The following is a 10,199-nucleotide window of genomic DNA, read 5'->3' on the forward strand; positions in this document are numbered from 1 at the left end:
TTTTCTTACTGCTATCGCGATGCTCGAGGATTAGTTGAGGGCTTTTATCGTTCAGTAAATTTTATGTACAGCCGCCGCCGCGGTGGCTCAGTGGTTATGGTGCTTGGCTGCTGACCCGAAAGACGCGGGTTCGATCTCGGCCGCGGCGTTCGAATTTCGACGGAGGCGAAATTCTAGAGGCCCGTGTACTGTGCGGTGTCAGTGGAAGTTAAAAAACCCCAGGTGGTCGAAATTTAGAGAGCCCTCCACTACGATGTCTCTCATAGCCTGAGTCGCTTTGGGACATTAAACACCCATAATACAAACCAAACCAAACCAAACCAAATTGTATGTACAGAAGGCTTCGGTATAGAATAATACACTCTAAACACGAAAGGAGCAAACTAGCCTCTAGCGCAGCTTACACCCTTTTTATTCCCATATGGGGGCATATTCGTGTTTAGAGTGTAGTTACGGGATGTTACAAGCCAATGCCTCTTAGCGTTATTTTAGCACTACATGCTTGCTAAAGAATGCCAATTGAATTTACGATTGCTGGAATTATTTTTACTACTGCCACGCAACTTTCGAACTATCGCCAAAACTTCCGTTTTTCTATTTATTTTCTTTTTTTTTTCGCGAATGAAGTTTCTCCTCAGGGCATGTAACTCATTCTCGGCCTGAACTTTCCAGAACGGCTGCGTTTTTTGAAGCAGTTTTTTTTTTGGATGGAGTTTTACTACCGGCCGCTCAGAATTTATTCCCTGCGTCCCCTTATATGCCTCAATAACTGGAGTATTATTTACGCCCCTCCTTGCTTTCTGGCTTTCGCGACTCTTTTTCGACTGCCGGGGCTGAAATATACACTTCACGCTCGCTACTGGATGGGGTCGTAAATGCCAGATGTAATGAAACGTAAATGAAAAAGCCGCTTCAAGCGAATTCGCCTTTTCGCTGTCTCACTTCTTGAATAGCGCAAAGTTTTCCCAGTCATATACGTCAACTTCGCTGTATACTCGTCTGGTGCTGTAGGTACCGTTGTGCGTTTTGAGGATGTACCTAGAGTGTTTTGTCGCATTTGTTTAATGCTCGCGAAAGTTGCTTCGTTTAAGGAAAGCAAAGGTACCTGGTATGCCTGAATTTTACGTTATGGTTGCCGTCATGCCGCTTACATGCGATGTTATGTGAGCACAGCTCGCCAAATTAGTCATATCATGAACCGCGTATATTTGATCTCCAGGACAAGACTTTCCCTTAGTCATATGCGCGTACCCTTCTGTCTTCCTCGTCCCTTTTCTCCATTTTAGGCTATGGATAACTGTCACGAATGTATTTGCTCATCGTAGCTTTGTCTAGGGGGAAACTTGCATGTTGAATTTACGTGGAGGCTGCCACTCTAATGAGAATGGCGTGAGCGTTGAGAGACTGGCTCGATTGGTCAATCCAGTAGTGCATGCCTACATACCTACATACGTACAGGCGAGGACAAAAGTCTCTGGGACGCGTGCTCGGTAAACGGAGCCCATAGCTCTACTCTTAAGCGCCATATGAAGACTGCACTTTGACCTCCACAAGTGTAGTCTCTTATAGTAAGGCTCTCCGCATCGTTTGCGGATCACGTGGTCCAGAGACTTTTGTCCTTGAATGTACACATGTATACACACATACACCCACATTCATGCGCGCGCACACACACACACACAACACACACACACGCACGCACGCACACACACACACACACACGCACGCACGCACACACACACACACGCACACACACACGCACACGCACACGCACACGCACACGCACACGCACACGCACACGCACACACACACACACACACACACACACACACACACACACACACACACACACACACACAAACACACACAGGGCTTGTTTCTAAGCCGTGTTGTGGGGCTGCTGTAGTATCCTTGGAAGTTCTTACTATCAGATGGGGAATACGAACGAGAATTCATCTTAACTTCTAGACCATAACGAGCCACAAGGCATGGCCCAAAAGCGAATCCCCCCTGTGCTTTAAACTTTTGGCTAGCGTCAATCACAAACTAGAAGCCATATAAGGCGCCGCGGCTGAGAAATGAGTGGAGCAATTCACAGGTGATAACAAAGCCTGTTCGTATATCACTCAGCGATGAACTAAGGGAAACAAACTGCACCTTTTCTCAGGCCATTATCAAAAGGGAAAAAAATTTAAAAGAAAACAGTTCCTGTCTACTTAGGTTCGAACTTCCACTGCACGCGTTAACGGCGGTGCGCGCGATATGAAGAGAACAGGCCGAATAATGGGCGCATAAATAAGAGCGCCCCCTTTTGTCTCTCATGTCAGCTGGTCAAGAGTGTTACCGTCCTGATAGCCTCGCAAGCCTCCTCTCCCGAATCCATCGCCGGTACCGTCTTCCTGCGGCCATTCCGCTCGCTTAGCGCGCACAGTCTCGCGGCTGAATAGCGACCGGACTAAAATTACTTGGCACCACAGCGAGAACAGCCAGCGCAGCGGTAGAGTCCGGAACAACTGCGCGATAAAAAAATAAAGAAAGAAAGAAATAGGAGACAGGGAAGAAGGAGAAGAAACCATCGCGAGAGCGGGGACAATTTGCTACAAGGAAAGCGAAGCCTGGGCAGCGCTAACGACTTGGCGGCGATATTTCGGGCGCTCGCCGCAGCCGCCGTCGGTTCGATTTCGTCCGGGGCATCTCTCCTCTGGCCGATGCCGCCGTCGGGACGCGCGGCGGAGAGTGCCAGCTTGCAAACCCACAACCTGATGACGGTCGCGCTTCCTCCTTCGGCCTCCTCCTCCTCCTCGCACGGAGGTGCCTCCCTTCCTTGCACTCTTTTTCCGCTGCCGATTGCTGCTTCATCAATTCACTGCCGCTGCTGTGAGCTGCTGAGCCTCGTTGAAAAAGAAGTTTATTTGGACACGTATATAATGTATAATTGTATAATATGCCGACGAGATGCGGGAGGAGGTGGCTTTAATGGGAAGCTGAGGAGAACTTAATCGAAATTTTGTTCGCAGTGAACATCTGGTTTGGTTTGGTTTATGGGGTTTAACGTCCCAAACCGACTAAGGCTATGAGAGACGCCGTAGTGAAGGGCTCCGGAAATTTCGACCACCTGGGGTTCTTTAACGTGCACTGACATCGCACAGTACACGGGCCTACAGAATTTCTCCTCCAAAGAATTTCGGCCGCCGCGGCCGGGATCGAACCCGCGTCTTTCGGGTCAGCAGCCGAGCACCATAACCACTGAGCCACCGCGGCATCTGCTGTATATCTGTACGGATATTAACGCGATAGCGTTAAAGGCCTTGTTCCCCAGAAAATCCGGTGTCGGCGTTGTCGGCGTCGTGAGCGAAAAGTCACGAGCATGGCTCTGGCATGTGGTCCCCAGAGAGCAACTTTGGAGGCTGCTGGTGGGCGACCTAGGTCACGTGACCTTGCGGCGTCATTACAACCCGGATAGTGAGCAAACTGCCTAACACGATAGCGTTAAAGGCCTTGTTCCCCAGAAAATCCGGTGTCGGCGTTGTCGGCGTCGTGAGCGAAAAGTCACGAGCATGGCTCTGGCATGTGGTCCCCAGAGAGCAACTTTGGAGGCTGCTGGTGGGCGACCTAGGTCACGTGACCTTGCGGCGTCATTACAACCCGGATAGTGAGCAAACTGCCTAACACGATAGCGTTAAAGGCCTTGTTCCCCAGAAAATCCGGTGTCGGCGTTGTCGGCGTCGTGAGCTAAAAATGACGAGCATGGCTCTGGCAGGAGGTCCCCAGAGAGCAACATAGTAGGCAGGTGGGCCACCTAGGTCACGTGACCTTGCGGCGTCATTACAACCCGGATAGTGAGCAAACTGCCTAACACGATAGCGTTAAAGGCCTTGTTCCCCAGAAAATCCGGTGTCGGCGTTTTCGGCGTCGTGAGCTAAAAATGACGAGCATGGCTCTGGCAGGAGGTCCCCAGAGAGCAACATAGTAGGCAGGTGGGCGACCTAGGTCACGTGACCTTGCGGCGTCATTACAACCCGGATAGTGAGCAAACTGCCTAACACGATAGCGTTAAAGGCCTTGTTCCCCAGAAAATCCGGTGTCGGCGTTTTCGGCGTCGTGAGCTAAAAATGACGAGCATGGCTCTGGCAGGAGGTCCCCAGAGAGCAACATAGTAGGCAGGTGGGCGACCTAGGTCACGTGACCTTGCGGCGTCATTACAACCCGGATAGTGAGCAAACTGCCTAACACGATAGCGTTAAAGGCCTTGTTCCCCAGAAAATCCGGTGTCGGCGTTTTCGGCGTCGTGAGCTAAAAATGACGAGCATGGCTCTGGCAGGAGGTCCCCAGAGAGCAACATAGTAGGCAGGTGGGCCACCTAGGTCACGTGACCTTGCGGCGTCATTACAACCCGGATAGTGAGCAAACTGCCTAACACGATAGCGTTAAAGGCCTTGTTCCCCAGAAAATCCGGTGTCGGCGTTTTCGGCGTCGTGAGCTAAAAATGACGAGCATGGCTCTGGCAGGAGGTCCCCAGAGAGCAACATAGTAGGCAGGTGGGCCACCTAGGTCACGTGACCTTGCGGCGTCATTACAACCCGGATAGTGAGCAAACTGCCTAACACGATAGCGTTAAAGGCCTTGTTCCCCAGAAAATCCGGTGTCGGCGTTTTCGGCGTCGTGAGCTAAAAATGACGAGCATGGCTCTGGCAGGAGGTCCCCAGAGAGCAACATAGTAGGCAGGTGGGCGACCTAGGTCACGTGACCTTGCGGCGTCATTACAACCCGGATAGTGAGCAAACTGCCTAACACGATAGCGTTAAAGGCCTTGTTCCCCAGAAAATCCGGTGTCGGCGTTTTCGGCGTCGTGAGCTAAAAATGACGAGCATGGCTCTGGCAGGAGGTCCCCAGAGAGCAACATAGTAGGCAGGTGGGCGACCTAGGTCACGTGACCTTGCGGCGTCATTACAACCCGGATAGTGAGCAAACTGCCTAACACGATAGCGTTAAAGGCCTTGTTCCCCAGAAAATCCGGTGTCGGCGTTTTCGGCGTCGTGAGCTAAAAATTACGAGCATGGCTCTGGCAGGAGGTCCCCAGAGAGCAACATAGTAGGCAGGTGGGCCACCTAGGTCACGTGACCTTGCGGCGTCATCGCAACTTGCCCACCGGATAGGGAAAAAATGGCTGAGGCTTAGCTAAGGTTAAGCCTAGTCAGATGCGAAGCATATTGATGGCTAGGCTTGGTAATACATGGCTTTCCTTGGTTGAAGTTCATCTCGCCCTTCATCGGTCTCTGTGGCACGCTGAAGCTTTCGCTTCTCGTTCAAATAAGCCCTGCTTCTAGGCGGCATCCCAACACCTGGCCGCCTCGTAAGTGCCCGGAGAGCGAGGCAGCTCAGCTTTATATCGCTGCTGTAGCGTCACGTGGTCAGCTGCAGCGCCTCTGATGTGGAGCCTCCACCGCCGCGGCCGACCGCGCGAGCCGGCAGCCCATCTCTCCTCTGCTGTGACATCATGTTGTCACGTGGTCAGCCGCCGCGCCTCTGATGTGGAGCCTCCACCGCCGCGGCCGACCGCGCGAGCCGGCAGCCCATCTCTCCTCTGCTGTGACGTCATGTTGTCACGTGGTCAGCCGCCGCGCCTCTGATGTGGAGCCTCCACCGCCGCGGCCGACCGCGCGAGCCGGCAGCCCATCTCTCCTCTGCTGTGACGTCATGTTGTCACGTGGTGTCACGTGGTCACGCTCAAGGTCAATGGTAGCTCCACCGCCGCGCTCGACGGGCTGTAGTGTAGCTCTAGTAATATGCTTCGCATAAAAACTGCCCACCGTGCCAGGTGGAAGCTAAATTAACGGCTGGTCGCTCGTGAAGAGCAACCAGGGCCGCTCAAGGCCCATCGTTGGGAGCACTCGCCACCGAAGGATCCGCACGAAAAAACTGCCTTCATGCCCCGCATTTTGCTTGCAAAAGTGGCCGGCGGTGGCGATAACTGTTTTCAATTAAATTTTTTTAGGTTAGGAAAGCTTCATTTTCAATGCAAGTAGCATCTGTGTAATTAGAATGTGGTAATCTCTCGATTCAATTCAACTTAAAATTGCCCTCAAGAGACAGTGTGGACAACTATGCAGTTCTTTTTCTCAATAAAAATTATATCACAACCTTTGGACACCTTTTTCACTGCTATTTTTGTGGTAACGATTACTCTTTAATCGGGATGTGGTTGGAGTTAAAAATGCACTATACATTCCGCCACTCCGATCGAACTTGCGATGCTAGTGATGGCGTTGTGGGTTTACTTCGTTTAATTTCCCTCGTTTAACCGTTGTTTTGTTCTTCAATGATCGATAAAAATACACTAAATAGCATTAGTGATTCAGAAACTACGTTTACATTCGGACGCATGATCCTTGGTTATCTGTTATGTTCGACTAGATATCTGAGTTGTCACTGCTGTGCACTCATGGAAACTTCAGATTCTGGTGACACCCGTATTTTTTCGCTCTTCGACAACGAGCGCAAGTTATCGATGGTGGGCCGTACCAGACGCTTTTCACTCCGTGCAGAGCTCGGAGAACATAAGAATTAATCTGCGTTTGTTGAGGGTGTGGCGACACAGAGTACACACTCTATAGGTGATTGCGAGAATCGGTATAGAAACCTCATATACCGTTCTCTGTTGATAAGATGTTCTGAAGCGCTCGTGCAATCCGTTCCTTGGCAGAGCTTGCGCGACTGAAAACATCTTTGGTAGTTTATCTTAAAACATTGATTATTCCACCGATTTCTTAATACGTTTGTTCTTCCATAAAAATAAACCATATAATTTCCCTACTATAATTGAAAGGTGCTATAGTTTCTACGGGTATCGCCTTCTGTAGCAGTTGTGCCGTATATGGTTACATGGCATGTACCACATGAGATCATACGCCCCCCCCCCCCCCCCCCCCCCCCTGCTTTCTTTATTACTTAACCCTCAGAGCGCAGAAAGTGAGGCAAGGCAGCCAGCCCTGCAGCCATTTTACGTGCTAGTCGCGTTGTTGTCGGCAGGACCCATCGTTGTGGGACACGCAATTGAAAGGGAGAATGACTTAAGAACAGCGACAGCCTCATATATTCGTTCTTTCTGAATCTGTGCTCGTGAATCACCGTTGTTCATCCCGCTATTGCTTCCCGCAGGTAAACACTGACGCGGGCTTGACAGGGATGACTCCTGCTACGACGACCGCCACGTTGGCCTTTCAACTTCCGATTCGGTAAGTGACAATTCTTCCTCCTTGGCTCCCGCGCCTTCTACCTCCACGAGAGGGCGGAAAACGCGGGGACGATCGCTGTGACAAATGCGACGTTTCTGATGACGCCGTGCCGACTCCAGCGACCACTTCTCGTATCCGTCGGAGCCAGCGACGATTCTTCATTTACTCATCGCTACGCACAGGATGGGTTGTGCAAAGACAGGAATCGCTCGACACATTTCCTACTGTGAACGCTGCAGACGCGAGTGATCACGCGCCTGTATCCTAACGGACGTGGGAGGTATATCTCGTGGTGGGCGGAAGAGGCGGTGGCAAGGAGGAAGCAGCGCTATGAATAGTGCACTACCGGATGTAAACTCGAAGAAACGTCTTGCGTTGACGCTTCCTTGTCAAGTCTATGTCAAAGCATGACAAATTTTCTAAACTGAAACCATTTCTCCGCACTTTTTTGGTTGACAACGAATACTGGCCGTGCGTCTCCGTAGGTAAGAACGGTCGGTTATTTGCCGGCATATATCATGCCCTGTCATTTGCGGTGCGCTTTAAACACAAGTACTTCTATATGGGATTTAAAAGGGGGTAAGCTCTTCTCTAGCGCGCACTGCCTTTCATAGAAGAAAGTGCGCTAGAGGAGATCTTTTTATTCATTTCTCTTTAGAGTGTAGCCAACCAGTCGACAGCTGAAGCGTGGGGGTGGACACAAGTCGACCTCGCGCATAGGGGCGGACACTAAGGTTAACACTTATAAGGGAACGCCTAACTTTCATTCATGCCATGTAATATGATTGCAAGTTATTATGATGGACTTCATCCTAAATATGATCGCTAGTCAGTGGTGAAGTTTTAATGTGGTGTTCCCCCTGAAGTGTGGTCAGTGCTGTACGAGTAACTATGTGACTAAGATTTCTCTCCCTCGCTATGGTCGTGCCTTGTACAGGCCGAGTGACTGCGTTCCTTCTGCCGTAAACTACCGACACAAGGCACACCGGGGACTCCTGTAACGCCAGTGCAGTGTGGAATGCATCTTAGATTCGTGTGATGCCTAGCAGTGTTTGTGTTACTCTACGTATTTCTCCTATCAGGCAGTGGCCATTTCCAACGTTTGCTTCTCGGCTTTCGGAAGCCGAACTCTACTCATGTAATGGCTGGATGCGATGTCTAATTAAAAGTAAACGCTCGATTGGTCTGGTACAATTGCTAAGTGTCGCTTACACATTATATAACTTTAATATCGGAAAGCCACTCTTCGAATACGACGCCGCGTTCATCGCTCCTCGGATTTAATTCAAAGTATAGTGTTGCGTGGGCAGAGCGTCCTCGTAAGATGTTCCTGTCGTAGCTTACGCTTTTTCTTTTTTTACTGGCACTCTTAACTTCTCTGCAACGAAATGATGTGTCCAGACCGCAAGTATTATTGATCTCAGCGTTATCCATCGCGCGTTTCTTATTACCGGGGTTCTGGCGTGAACTCTGAGTGTTTATCCGCAAACGAGAATAAAAGAAAACGGCGCAGTCGTCCGAAATTCGTTCAGGAAACGCCCCCTGGCAGCGACGCAAGACTAAACGATCGCGAGCGAACACCAATATGATTCGCCTTCTCTGTTTTTTTTCGGTCCGTTTTGTAAGCGGGCGATTCCAAAATTGAAAGCCATGCGGGGAGGGAGAGAGAGCGGTCATCGCGTCAAGAAGGTTTGTGCTTTCGAGACGTGTATTGACGGCCGGCCGCGATCGATACTTCATTTCGCGGATCTCGTGAAGGCACTTGAGAAAACCGACTCCGGAGCGTGGCGCGTGCATAGCGGTCGGTGGCGAGTGCGTGTATGCGTTCGTTTGCCGATGCTTTCGACTCTGCTCGTTATTTCGAACGATGGCGTGGTGGGTGGAGAGGCGTCTCCTCGGAAACATTGTCGTTTTGCTTATCACTTAGTCACAAGTTCAGTGCCGCGAGGGACAGCGTTCGCTCGCTTCTGTGCTTTGTTTTTTGGGAACTAACCACGCTCTATATATATATAGGTAGTCAAGTTCGTTGTACGTTATCGCTGTTCAGAATGAGGGTGGGAGATGTGGATTTCTTTCTTTCTTTCTTTCTTTCTTTCTTTCTTTCTTTCTTTCTTTCTTTCTTTCTTTCTTTCTTTCTTTCTTTCTTTCTTTCTTTCTTTCTTCTTTCTCTCTCTTTCTGTCTTCCTTCCTTCCTTCCTTCCTTCCTTCCTTCCTTCCTTCCTTCCTTCCTTCCTTCCTTCCTTCCTATCTTTTATTCTTTCTTTCCTTTTTTCTTTTTGGATATAGGGAGGGATGCCATACGAGTTGTGCTATTAAGGCCCATCTCCATGGACACATCGGAGGCGCACCAGCGCAGCGCTTACGCGCCGAGCGCCGCACCGCGACAAGCGTCGGAAAACACATGCAACTGGATGGCCTGTCGCGGCTACCGCGTTCAGCTCGGCGCGGCGAAGCAAACGCGCGAAGGGCCGTACCGGATGCCGAGGGAACTGCGTTCTCTGATTGGCTACACCGACCGCAAACCAGCGGCCACTTCCGGCGCCGGCGCGAGCAAGGCGCGAATATCTGACATGGACAGATATTTGCCAAGCGCCAGCGCCAGCTCGCGTCTACGCGTCGCGCATGCGCAGACCGGCTCCGGCGTACGCTGGTACGTGTAGGCGCTGCGCTCGTGCGCCTCGGATGCGCCCATGGTGATGGGCCTTTATGCGATACCATAGAAGCCTCACCGCAGCAAAAAGCTGGCGGCGACCGTCCAGCGTTGTCTTGATTGACTGGTGGGCAGTGACGTCACCAGAACGGATAAATCCTATTGGCTGGAGGGACGTGACGTGACCAGTTAGGAAGTGACGTTACCAGGCCAGGTTCGTTTATGTCGGACTTCCACCTGCCAGCCGTGGCAGGTTGCAGGTGGTGTAGGGGAAGAACTCGAGCAGATCAATCTTGGTCTCATCAGCCCCATCA

At 50.9% G+C, this 10,199-nt stretch overlaps 1 long non-coding RNA gene across 1 annotated transcript in view; it reads left to right on the plus strand.

Annotated features, from left to right (window-relative positions):
• The window catches only part of LOC149358608 (uncharacterized), a 134,400-nt gene extending 127,170 nt beyond the window's left edge, over positions 1–7,230 (plus strand). Inside the window, exon 3 of the long non-coding RNA XR_016288702.1 lies at positions 7,159–7,230. This is a non-coding gene — a long non-coding RNA (uncharacterized LOC149358608). The remainder of the gene's footprint in view (positions 1–7,158) is intronic.
• The last annotated feature ends 2,969 nt before the right edge of the window (positions 7,231–10,199 follow it).

Source organism: Amblyomma mixtum, chromosome 2, assembly GCF_055824585.1.
Source record: "Amblyomma mixtum isolate Tamu chromosome 2, ASM5582458v1, whole genome shotgun sequence".
NCBI classification, from domain to species: domain Eukaryota; kingdom Metazoa; phylum Arthropoda; class Arachnida; order Ixodida; family Ixodidae; genus Amblyomma; species Amblyomma mixtum.